Source organism: Aegilops tauschii, chromosome 7, assembly GCF_002575655.3.
Source record: "Aegilops tauschii subsp. strangulata cultivar AL8/78 chromosome 7, Aet v6.0, whole genome shotgun sequence".
NCBI lineage: Eukaryota > Viridiplantae > Streptophyta > Magnoliopsida > Poales > Poaceae > Aegilops > Aegilops tauschii.
In genome coordinates, this window is record NC_053041.3 from 231,124,931 (window position 1) to 231,137,409 (window position 12,479).

Below are 12,479 nucleotides of genomic sequence, written 5' to 3' on the forward strand. Positions count from 1 at the left end.
GAAGATTTGGGCATCAAGATGACCTCTAATGAAATTCGTGCAATTTAACAAAATGAAGAGCATCACGAGGCGAACAATTTGACATATCATACATGCGAATCGGAGCTACATGCAAGAAGTTATCGCATCGGGAACATAGGCACTTGCTGATGAAATCTGAGACTTAGAAAAAAACGGGCGAGAAGTCAACGGGAACAGTACCGAGATCCAGATCGAGCAACTGCTACAGGAGCTCGCCGGCTCGGTCGATGGCGACGGCGAGGCAGGGGCCGGCGGGGCCCGGCGCGGCGAGGGGGGGCCGGAGGCCGGAGGAGGGGCGCCGGCCGGAGGCGGGACCGGTCGCCGGCCGGAGGCGGGACCGGTCGCCGGCGGGCGGGGCATGGCGGGGCCGGGCCGGTGGCGGCGGCGGTGATGGCGGCGGCGGCGGCGGGCGCGCGCTGCGCGGGCGGCGGCGATGCGGGCCGGCGGGCCCGCGGCGGGCTCGCGGGCCGGCGCGGTGGAGAGGCCCCGGCGGGGCGGTTGGACGTGTCCGGCTCCGCCCGGACGTGTCCGGCGGCTTAGTGGGACGAGGGCTAGGGTTAGACTGCAGTTGTATTTCGGGATGCCCACATATTTATAGGTAGAGGGAGCTAGGAGGCTCCAAATGAGGTGCGGTTTTCGCCCACACGATCGTTATCGAACGACCTAGAGCATGGAAGAGAGTTTGGTGGGTTTTGGGCTGGTTTTGGAGGGGTTTTTTGCTGGACACTCAAATGGACTTTGCGGATGCCCGGTTAACCGTTGGAGTACCAAACGACCTCCGAATGGAACGAAACTTGACCGGTAGTCTCCGGGTGGTATATTAAGACCACTTGACAAGCCTCGGTCCATTCCGAGAAAGTTTGACACACGCACATGAAAGAAAACTAGAGGGGTGCACCGGAGGAGATAGGAGCGCCGGATTGAAAAACGGACAACGGGGAAAATGCTCGGATGCATGAGACGAACACGTATGCGAATACAATGCACATGATGACATGATATGAAAATGCATGACATGACAAAATACAAAACGAAAGACAAAACCCGACAACGGAGGGAAAATCATAACACAAAGCCGAAAATGGCAAGAGTCGGAGTTACAAATATGGCAAGTTACATGCGGGGTGTTACAGGGCGGCGGGGCGGCGGGGGCGACGGGTGGTGGGGCGACGGGCGGTGGGGCGGCGGGGCCCCGGGGCGGCGGCGAGTGGTGGGGGCGGCGGCGCGCGGCGGGCGGCGGCGGCGGCGGGGTGGGAGGAGAGAATGGCGAGAGAAAAGAGTAACGGGCGGGGGTACGGGCCGTTAGGTAGTGGAATCTTTGCCGTCCGCCTCTCTTTGCCGTCCGCCTTTTGCCTCTTTGCCGTCTGCTGGCAGACGGCAAAGAGGTGGGCCGTTAAGTTTTTCCCAAACGGGCGGGGGGTGGGGGCCACCTCTCTCTTTGCCGTCTGCCAGCTGACAGCAAAGATTCTTTGCCGTCTGTTGGCAGACGGCAAAGAGCTCGCAGATGGCAAAGAGCTTCTTTGCCGTCTGCTTTTGGGTAGCTGATGGCAAAGAGCTTCTTTGCCGTCAGCTAGCAGACGACAAAGAGCTGGCAGATGGCAAATTAGCTGATTCCAGTAGTGGGAAGAGCATGGTCATCGTTTTGCTCTTGAGGAGTCACAGAACGACGATCATGCTAAATTAAAGAAAGATCTTGATCATGCTCTTGTTGTATCTCGTGTGCTCAATTCCGAGAAGGCCAAACTTGGGGTTGATCTTGCTAGACTCAAGGAGGAGTTTGATATACTTGAAAAGGTTCAGAAGGCCTTGAAGGGTGCTCATGCTGGCCTCAATGAGTCTCATGATCAACTCCAAGTGAAGCTAACCAAGGAGAAAGCCACATTTCCTCATATGGTTTTCATTGATATTGCAAATGCTACTAACCCGTGTTGTGAGCATGTGCATCTTGTGGAGGAGAATGCAAAGTTGAAGGAGCAACTTGAGAAAGGCCTTGTGTCTTGCATACAAGGTGAGAAGAACCTCAACGACCTTTTGAGCAATCAAAAGGAAGTTGTGGGCAAGGAGGGAATTGGGTTTGCACCCAACACTACAAAAAAATACACTTCTGTGATGATACGTGTTTGTCACAGTAGGTCACATTTTTTGTCATGCATGTACATCCATGACAATTTTATGACAGAATCAAGATAGCCATACCTGTGCTGTCGTAGAAGTGTTCCATGACATTACCAAAATTATCATCACGGCAGTGTCCACTTCCATGACGATAAATCGCGCGTCACAGAAGTGCTTTCGTCAAGGGTGACCGACACGTGGCATCCACCGTAATGGAACACTGTTAAGCTATCGGGTCCGGTTTTGGATCCGATAACCCGTTAACAGCCCCGACCAATGGGGATTTTCCACGTGTAAAATCATCATTCGCTGGAGGAAACACGTGTCGGCTCACCATCGGGACAGATGTCATGCACTCATTGGACCCAAAGTGCCTAGGATACGTCAACACGCGGCACGGCCCAACAAAGGCCCATTCCTATGAAAAGACCAGCCCGTTTGACTTGGTCAAAAGGTGGCGGGCCGGCCCCCAGCAAGCCTATTAACGGCCTGTTCGCATATAGCCCATTTACAGCCCGCTAACCCGGGTCCCGTTTACGGCCTATCCGAATTAGGCCAAGTAGTGTCATCTGGGCCGTCCAATATAATTCCAGCCCGTTTTAACTTCCGGCCCATGTATGACCCATGACGTCTTTCGGCCCATATGAGGCCCTTAGTAACTCTCGCCCCATTAATGGCCCATGGTAAAACTGGCCCGTAATGAACAGTGTATCACTTTATACCTATTAACGGCACGTGGTGAAACTGCCCCGTAATGAACAATGTATCACTTTATACCCATTAACGGCCCATTATTTCGTTGGGCCGTTTCCAGCCCATGTTATCTTTCGGCCTTCTCAGGGCCCATTTATTCTTGGGCTCATTTCCAGCATTCGTTTACTTATGGCCCGTTACTGTCATTTTCTGCTTATGGGCCAAATTCAGGCGTGGTTACAGTCGGCCCGTTTGTGGCCCGTTAATACGTTGGGCCGTTTTCATAGCGTCATCAAATACGACCGATTAACGACGGCCTGTTATGGTCAGCCCATGAACGGACAATTTCAACTCTAGCCCATTTACGGCCATAATGTGGTGTGTTATTGGCCCATGTTTGGCCAACCGATCATACGACCCGTTGATGATACGGCCCGTAGAAGGCCCATTGTGTCTACGGCCCGTATAAGGCCCATTGTTTCTAGGCCGCAGAAGGCCCATTGTTTCTACGACCCTTAGAAGGCGCATTATTTCTATGACCCGTAGGAGGCCCATGTTAACTACAATAAATATGTAGCCCATGGTTATTGTGGCCTAATTTTAAAAAATAGGTTATTGCGGCCACTAGCAAACCGCGGAAAAAGAACTGCACTGACTACAAGAAAACAAATAAACAAGACAATAAGGAAATAAATAAGCAAGCAACTTACGCTAGGCTATCACGGCTATTACACATATTACATCCACTGGGCATCAAAGTTCGCCACGAGTGCAAATATAGGGAACAAAGCAGCATATAAACGCCGTAGCAAAACAAGTCCAGAACTGAAACCACTTCAGAAGAGCTCAAGAAACAATATCCTGGGTACCCATAATGCTGGCAAGATGCTTAGCAAGCTTATTAACTTTCTCTTGTTTGGCGCTTAAATCCTCCAGCACTTGCTGTTGCACCAGAAAGTATGCATCTGAATTCTGCAAGGACTTCCTCAGTCCTTCGGCTTCCTGTCGCATAACATCTGATCGATGTCTTTCAACTTGAAGTTGAGACTCAAGAAGCCGAACCGATTCAGGCAGCGAGTTCGAAGAGCTGGTGCCAGCAGTAGTAGCCAGTAACTCGAATACTACATCAAGACAGGACTTTGGGGTGTCTCAGTGTCTTCAATATAGTTTTTATGAGCTTTCTTGGAGACCAACAGGGATGTCTCAGTATCTTGAACCTTATCTGCATTACTTCCTTTACCATTGCATAACGGGGTACTCTTCTCCAATATTTTATCTGTGTTCTAAAAGAGAAACAAACAAATACATCACAGGTTTACAATGTAGTATATGAAACTCATTTTGGTAAACCAGTTGAGTAGTAAGGTGGACAGGATAACAACATGAAACAAACATATATCTATGTAGTATGGTCACTGTATGGTCTATATCATTCTAGTTTATGTTGCCAAATCAAGGTAGATACAGTTCGAATCATATCTATTTAAGACAAAGCAGCATAGACAAAATATAAATGTGGGAAACTACACAGCAATAACAACACTTGTAATGTGCATGGCATGAGAACATAACTGTTTATTCAATTGAAACTGAAATCAACATAGAACAAGTTACAACAACAAACACGTTAAAGAAACATGTTTAAAACATACCTGTTGCGCCATTGGAGTTTCAATTGCATCCTTCAAATTTGAAATTAGTTGGTATGAGTAAATACAGTGATGCAAGAGCAAAGTAGTATGAACCATAGCTACAGAACCTGACCTGAGAACAATTCTTCTTCTGCTTTAAGCGTTGACTTGGGCTTCGAAGTGGTGGTCCTCGTGCTTTGGGCACTGCAGTTGCCTTACTAACTGCTCGTGTTTGGGTGCTCTGTGGTGGAGACGGTGTTGTGTCAACGGGAACTGGGTTACTATCTGCTGGGTTTGGGGTTAGAAGGGGTGTAACTGGTTCTCTGTCCAACTGGGTAGGGGTACAATCTGAGTGAGTCTGGGTATGTGTGGTGGGGCTGGTTCTTGGGCAAGTACAACCATGGTTCTATCTCCATCGACAGGTAGCATGATCTTTTCTGAAGACCGTGTTTTTACTCCCACAGATACTGCCATCACCCCTCCAATTGAAATGGCTGATAAACAAGAAAAGTAATTGAATGTACAGACATTGTAAGATAGACAGGTGCAATGGATAGTAGGGAAGAAAACAGGGCATGAAATAATTCACATTTATGTTGTCTAACCAAACAGAATAGCAGGACATAATTTCACATATATGATGGCTAATTAAACAGTATAGCATGACACAATTTCACATGTATGATGGTTAACTAAATAGGATAGAATGACATACTTCAAAATATGATGACTATGTAAACAGGATGACATGATATAACTATACGATGTGTCTATTAAAGTGGTTGGCATGCCATAAATCACAAACATGCCGTCGATGGAAACATGATGGCATGATATAATTCACGGATAGAATGGCATAATTCAAAATATGATGACTATGTAAACAGGATGAGATGATATAAGTATATTATGTCTTTAGAAAATGGGTTGGCATGCCATAATTCAGATACATGCTGTCTATGTAAACATCATGGCATGATATAATTCAAATATATGATTTATATACTAAGGAAGTGAGCAGAGGGCAATCGCATATATGATGTGTCAACTAAGGAAATGGCATTCAATATCGTGTATATGATGTAAAAACTAAGCATTGCAATACAACATATGCATGATATGAGTAGTATAACCCTGCCAAGTTTGAGCATACACCTTAGGGGGATAATAGGACTGGTCATCTGCCTTTGAATCCTCCTCTGAAGAGCTATCTGTAACCAGCAAGATATCTGCTTCAGTAGGTAGCATTGTATGCTCTGAAGACCTTGTTTTCACTCCAGATTTCTCCATCACCAATTCAAATGGCTGATGCACAGGAAGAGCAGTTGAATATACAAACATTGTCGACAAAAGCAATGAGAAATACAAAAAAAGGACGGCATGATATAATTCACATATATGACGCTTGGCTAAACAGCATGGCATTGCATAATTCACATATATAATGCCTTGCAACAAGATAGCATTGCATAATTCACATATATAATGTCTTGCAACAAGATGGCATTGCACAATTCACATATATGGTAATTAGACACTAAACATGTGGCATTCACACAAAGCATGTCTAAACTAAGCAAATGACATAGCAATGCAAGATACCATATGCACGATATGAGCAACATAACCCTGCCAAGTTAGAGCATGCACCTCGGGGGGGGGGGGAATATGACTGGTCATTTGTCTCTGAATCCTCCTCTGAGGAGCTATTTGTAACTAGCAAGACATGCGCTTCGTCAGATAGCATTGTCTGCTCTGAAGACCTTGTTTCCGCACCAGATTTTTCCATGACGTGCCGAATGGCTGATGCACGGGAAGAGTAATTGAATGTACTAAAATTGTTGACAAATTTAACACGTAATAAAAAAATGATGTCATGATATAACTCACATATAAGATGACTGGCTAACCAGGGTGGCATTGCAAAATTCACATATATGATGCCTGGCTAAACAAGATGGCATTGCATGATTCACATATACGATAAAGAAACTAAACAGATGGCATTGACACAAAGCATGTCTAAACTAAGCAGATGACATCTTTGATGTATACAGTAAGCAATGCAAGGCACCATATGCATGATATTACCAACATCAGCATGCCAAGTTAGAGCGAAGACCTCATGGGGTAAATAAGAGTGGTCTTCTGCTTCTGAATCCCCCTCAGAATAGTTATCTTCCTCTTGATTACGATCCGAAATGGGTGGAGGGGGGCTGCCTTTGCGCCCACCATGGAGCGACGTCTGCATGAAATTTTACTGCCACGCAAGGCTCGTCTCTTTTGCTCTACATGTTCAGTTCCATTGTGTACAATAACTGACATGCATTGGAATAAAACATAGTGAGATTATGTAAGGAGTGCATGCACAAATCCAGAGTGATGGTAGCAAACTGTGGATAGACCCAAAACCAATGATAGCAGGCAGATAATAGCTTTAGTTAAAAAATACAGATAATGGCTCCTTTAATGTTTGTTTGCACCCAACATGAAACTCATAGTAGACACCCGAGATTAACCAGATAGTAGACATATAGTATTGATTGCTGCCCCAATATGTACCCCACAACCATTTAAAAACTCAAGTCTCAGCGTAAGTTTGGACCTCACTCGGAGTCTAATAGGTGAACACGACGATAAAGTAGCATGTCATCATATTAAGCGATGCATAACGTAAGCAAACACGGAAGAGTGCGACCTCTCTTACGGACCCGTGTAGTCCTCAAGGTCATCGGCTCAGTTGATGATGGTAATGCAGTTGTCGTGGCTGCCGACGGCGGGGAAGAAGATCTGAGGCGGCGAAAGACAGTCTGGAGAGCGGATCCCTGCTGTGGTGAACCCTTCCGTTTTTGGAGCAGCTGAGCTGGGGTGGAACACATCACCGCAAGAGTAGGACAAACCACACAAGGTTTTCATTGACACATATCTGTAACAGAAGTAATTGTGTAAGGGCTTGTTTGAATTTGAGGATTCTAACAATGCAGGGATAGGAAATAGACAGGAATAGGATAGGAATGCACGTGCAAAACAGAGAATTTAAAAACACAGGATTTCTGCCAATCTGGGTGTGTGGTTCACAAGAATTGGAAGATCACAGGATGCAAAGAAGCATGGTGAGATTAAGTCAAACCACAAGAAAATGTACGGTTATAATGCTATTATGCTACTATCTCTCAGTCTTGTGCTTCATGAATAGGAATTTGAAAAGGAGGACAAGTGGAAATTAAAATTCCTACGGTTTTTCTTTCAAGGAGACACTAAAGGAACAAATCCTACAGTTTTCCTTTGCTCCATTCCTTTGCACCAAATTCATGAAAAGTAGTACCATACAAAACTTTCCAATTCCTATGTTTTTCATTCACTTTTCCTTTCAAGCACTGGCGATTCTAGTAGGCAGGCTTGAGCAAGTAAAAGCCTACACTAAAAAAATGTCTTTGTGCTACTTCTATTACTTTGGACCCAGGCCACTGCCCTACTAGCTCAACTCCCAGGGCCATCGACCAATGCACAGCTCAAACGCGTAGAGATAAATAATGATGGCGTTCAAGAGAGTCCATCACGGATAGCTAAGTTGCCTGGTACCTCACTGCTTGTCATATAGTAGGATAAAATAATCGTATTTCCAGTTACTCTTTGTGCTCAGTGGACAATATATATAACATGTAGAGTAAAAAAGAGATGCAACAAGTGTACAACCTCTTTGGCGAAGCCATGTCGATCTCAGCGTGATTGGGTTGGCCGGTGAGGATGCTCCAGCTGACTTGGCTGTCGGAGGAGGGGAAGAAGATCTTAGGCATCTGGAGATGGAGCCCAAGGTACTGCTCCGCTGTGATGGAGGGTTTCGTTGTTGGAGCAGCTCCGGTGAGTTGTACGATGCCGAGGCTGAAGCAGAACAAGAGAGACAACATTAACCTGAGTGGAATTCTAATAGCATCTCAAATAGATGACGTAAAATACATAACCACAAAGTTCTAGATGTAGAATACATCAGCCGCTCATCTCTGAACTTAACTGTCGAAACTGAATTTAACTGTCGAAACTGAACTTAACTATCGAAACTGAATTTTGCTGTCGAAACTGAATTTTACTGTCGAAACTGAACGCACTAGAGGTGAGGCTACACGTTAGTCGACTGACTTTTTCATCTCTAGTGAGTCGATTTTGCAGCCGTTGGATATGAAATCAAGGGCCTGCAGTTCATCTTCAACCTCCACCCCCGTGAGACAACAGCCACCATTGGCTAAACAGCCGCCCCCCGCCACCCGCGGCCGGCGGCGCGCCGCCCCGCCCGCCCCAAAAACACTCCCCACCGCCTGTCCGCCGCCGCCCCGGCCATCCCTCTAGGCCCCCCCGTGCCGAGCTTTTTCTCCGGCGATCCCCACGCCACCGCCCCACCACCGCCGGCGACCACCGCCCCCACCCTGAACCCTAAGATAGATAGTGGGGTACCTCTCCGGAGAGCCCCCCTCCCTGCTACGGCTGGTTCTTCCTTAACTCCGGCGAGCCCCCACCCCCTGAAAATCGAGTAACCCGAAAGTCGATTCAGTCAACTGAAGTGTAGCTAAATCGGAGCAGCATCGCAAGCAAGAGCGAGAGCAGCAGCACAAGCAAGAGCAAGAGCAAGAGCAGACCAGGCAGGGGGCCAGGAGCAAGAGCAGAGCAGCAGCGCGAGCGAGAGCTAAAGCAGCAGCAGCTCCTACTGATGTGGACGTCGCCGCCGAGGGAGCGACGCCGTGGAGGAAGTGGCCGGCGACGCCGCCGTGGATGGAGCCGCGCCGTGTCGGCTCGGGACCGAGCGCCGGCAGCACCATGAGATCGAATCAAGAAGAAAATGCGGCGATTAGTATACAACCTCTTTGGTGGCGCCGATTAGGATGCAGCTTCATTCAAGGAAACAGTGATGATGATGCTCTTTCGGTGGTGCAGGTGAAGACGGCTGTGTGGGAATGGAGGTGGCGCAAAAGACGAGGGGAACGTCGGGGCAGCTCCTTGGAGGTGGAGGACGGGGTGGCTGAACCGGCGGGACGACCAGATCAACGACGGATCCTCATCCGGTACGGTGGATGAGGGACGTCGAGGTGTTGATGTGGACGACATCGGGGGGGAGAGGCTCCGGCTGGGTGGCGAACGGAGGAGGGTGTGGGGCTTCGCGGGTTTTCCCGGCCTCGGTGTACGGATGGGTGGGCGGATGGGATGGGAGTGGGGAACCATGGCTTAGGGACGCGCTTGTCCGAAATGTGGGGTAAGTTACGAAAGTACCCCCACCGATTTGAGGTGGTTCTTTCGGTTCAGGGGTATCACGGGCATTTCGCGTGTCGGGATTTCACAAGAGGTGGGAGTTTTCGCGCGCTTTGTAATTTTGGAATATCAAGGCGCGGGTTGAGATGGAGGAGTTGTCGGAGCACAACGAGACAAAGATTTATCTTAAATATTTCGGGGTAACAAGGCGCGGGTTGAAGAGGCGGGAGTTTCGCAGCAAGATAGACAGAGACGCTAGCTTGAAATTTCGGCATAACAAGGCGCAACTTGAAATTTCAGGAGAACAAGCTTAACGTGTACCCTAAAAAAACACAATTTCGACTAGTATGATATACTACGTACAATGTGTTTAACACGCACAACACACACACAGACACCATTTAGACTAGTAAGGTACACATGCATTGCACGCATGAGATTTGGCAACCAAATTATGAATAAATACCATATTATAGCATGTAAGCTTTGAGTCATATATGCATGATGTAGATGTTCGTTTAATTCTTATAGTTCATTTCATTCAAAATCATCTAGTTTTTATAAGAAAGCTAATCTATTTTAAGATTCATGGAATTGTGCGTTGTAAGGCATAAAGTAAAAGCAAATCATGTAGAAAAACATTTGGGCAATTCTGATACGGAAGATTCTAGAACAAAGAAGAAGTGCTTGTGTTTTGAGGTTTGTGCATTATGCTTAAGTTCAACCATAGAGTCTTCTAGATTGTACATGTGGAAAAATCTGGTGGAATCTAGATGATATCCAACGGCCAGTAGTGCTCAAATTTGCCAGCTCTGCACCATCGGATTGGCCTCATCCAACGACCATCTTTCAAAGTGAAAGTTATCCGCACACTATATAAAAAATATAAAATATAAAATATATATAGGGGTATAGATATAGATATGTGATGCGAAAGCCACCCATCATCTCCAATTAGAATAGAGTGTCCATGCACGGATGCAATGTGGCCAAGCGATGTCTGCCATCGGTATCTCAAAATCAAACCAGTCTAACCTTGTTCAATGTGTATACATTACAACATGCTCGTTTCCAAACCACACCGCACAGATCTCCGTTATATTCATGCATGCATGGTTTTCAAACATCATGATCTCTTATTCAAATATTTGAATTCAACTTTACATTGATTATGACCTCACCTAGTCTTTTACACCCACACATTGGTCTTCTCTTTATAATTGTACCACTAACTTTCTCTCATGCATGCATGCACACACACTACCAGTCAGCATTATCCATCGCACACATGCAATCTTTTTCTCAGGTCGGTCTCCCATGAAGGTACACACACACATCCCCCTCTCCATCAATCTATATATCTAGTGAGGTCTCACCCTCTTTCCCACGTCCACATCGATCAATCTATACCTCTCTATATAGGATTACATATATAGCTAATACACCCACATTAATTATATATCCAACGCCCCCCTCTCATCATCCATGCCTTCCGCTTCATCTCTCAGACATGCGCACAATGGCGAAGACAGAGGGCAGCAAGGGTCCTGCCCCCCTAACATCACTATATATCGAGGCTAATATGAATGTGATCATTAGACAATTGCTGGTAAAAATGGTTTAAGTTGATGAATTAGCCCACCTCGTAAAGGATTAGCAATGCTTGGCCCCCTAGCTCATGGGACATTTTCATGGCTCCGCCACTGCGCACAACAGCGCACGTTCTCGCCCCCTCTCTCTAAATATCGATCTCGCAGTTGTGCACTCCTTCATAGTCTCCCTCCACTCGGCTCCTCGCACCATCTTCTAGCCCCCACCGGATTTTGCCACATGTACAATCTAGCAGACTCCATGGTGAACTTAAGCATAATGCACAAATCTCAAAACAAGAGTGGTTCTCCTTTGTTATAGAATCTTCCGTATCATAACTGCCCAAACTTTTTTTCTAGTTGAATTGCCATCATTTGTTTTTACTTATGCTTTACAATGCACAATTCCATGAATCATAAAATAGATTAAGGGCTTCTTTGATTCAAAGGATTCTCAAAGGAATTTTCGAGGATTCTAATCCTTAGGAATTTTTCCTATCTTGGTTGTTTGATTCGTAGGATTGTAAACCATAGGAATTTTTCCATATGATTCATTTGCACTAAATTTCATAGGAAACATCCCATCCACTCAAACCTCTTTGAAAGAATTCTGCATTTTTTCTATGCACAATCAAACACTCATACAATCCTGTAGGATTCAAGACGACATTCCACTCTAATCCCATGTTTTTCCTATTCCCGCATTTTGGAAATCCTACGAATCAAAGAGGCCCTAGTTTTTTTTATAAAAACTAATTGATTTTGAATGAGATGAACTATAAGAATTAAACGAAGGTCTACATCAGGCATATATGACTCAGAGCTTACATGTTATAGTGTGGTATTTATTCATAATTTGGTTGCAAAATCTGACACGTGCAATGCACGTGTACCTTACTAGTACTTCGAGTATGTGCAAAACACAATGGCACGCTACACAGTGTCTCCCTTACAGTTCATGAAGCCACGTGGCACATATGGAGGCATTGTCGCGACATCCTTGTGTGGATTGATCACAGTGATGTGCTGCTGGTTCTAGAAGAATGTACTCGTCCTCCCTGAGCCACACCGGCAGTACATGCACGAAGCGAAGATGTGCACGCACGCCACGCAGGCACTCATTCCCTCGCACGCACACGCGGGTACACGGGCAGACGCAATTTTGTACCAAGATCCACCCCATGTGATAATT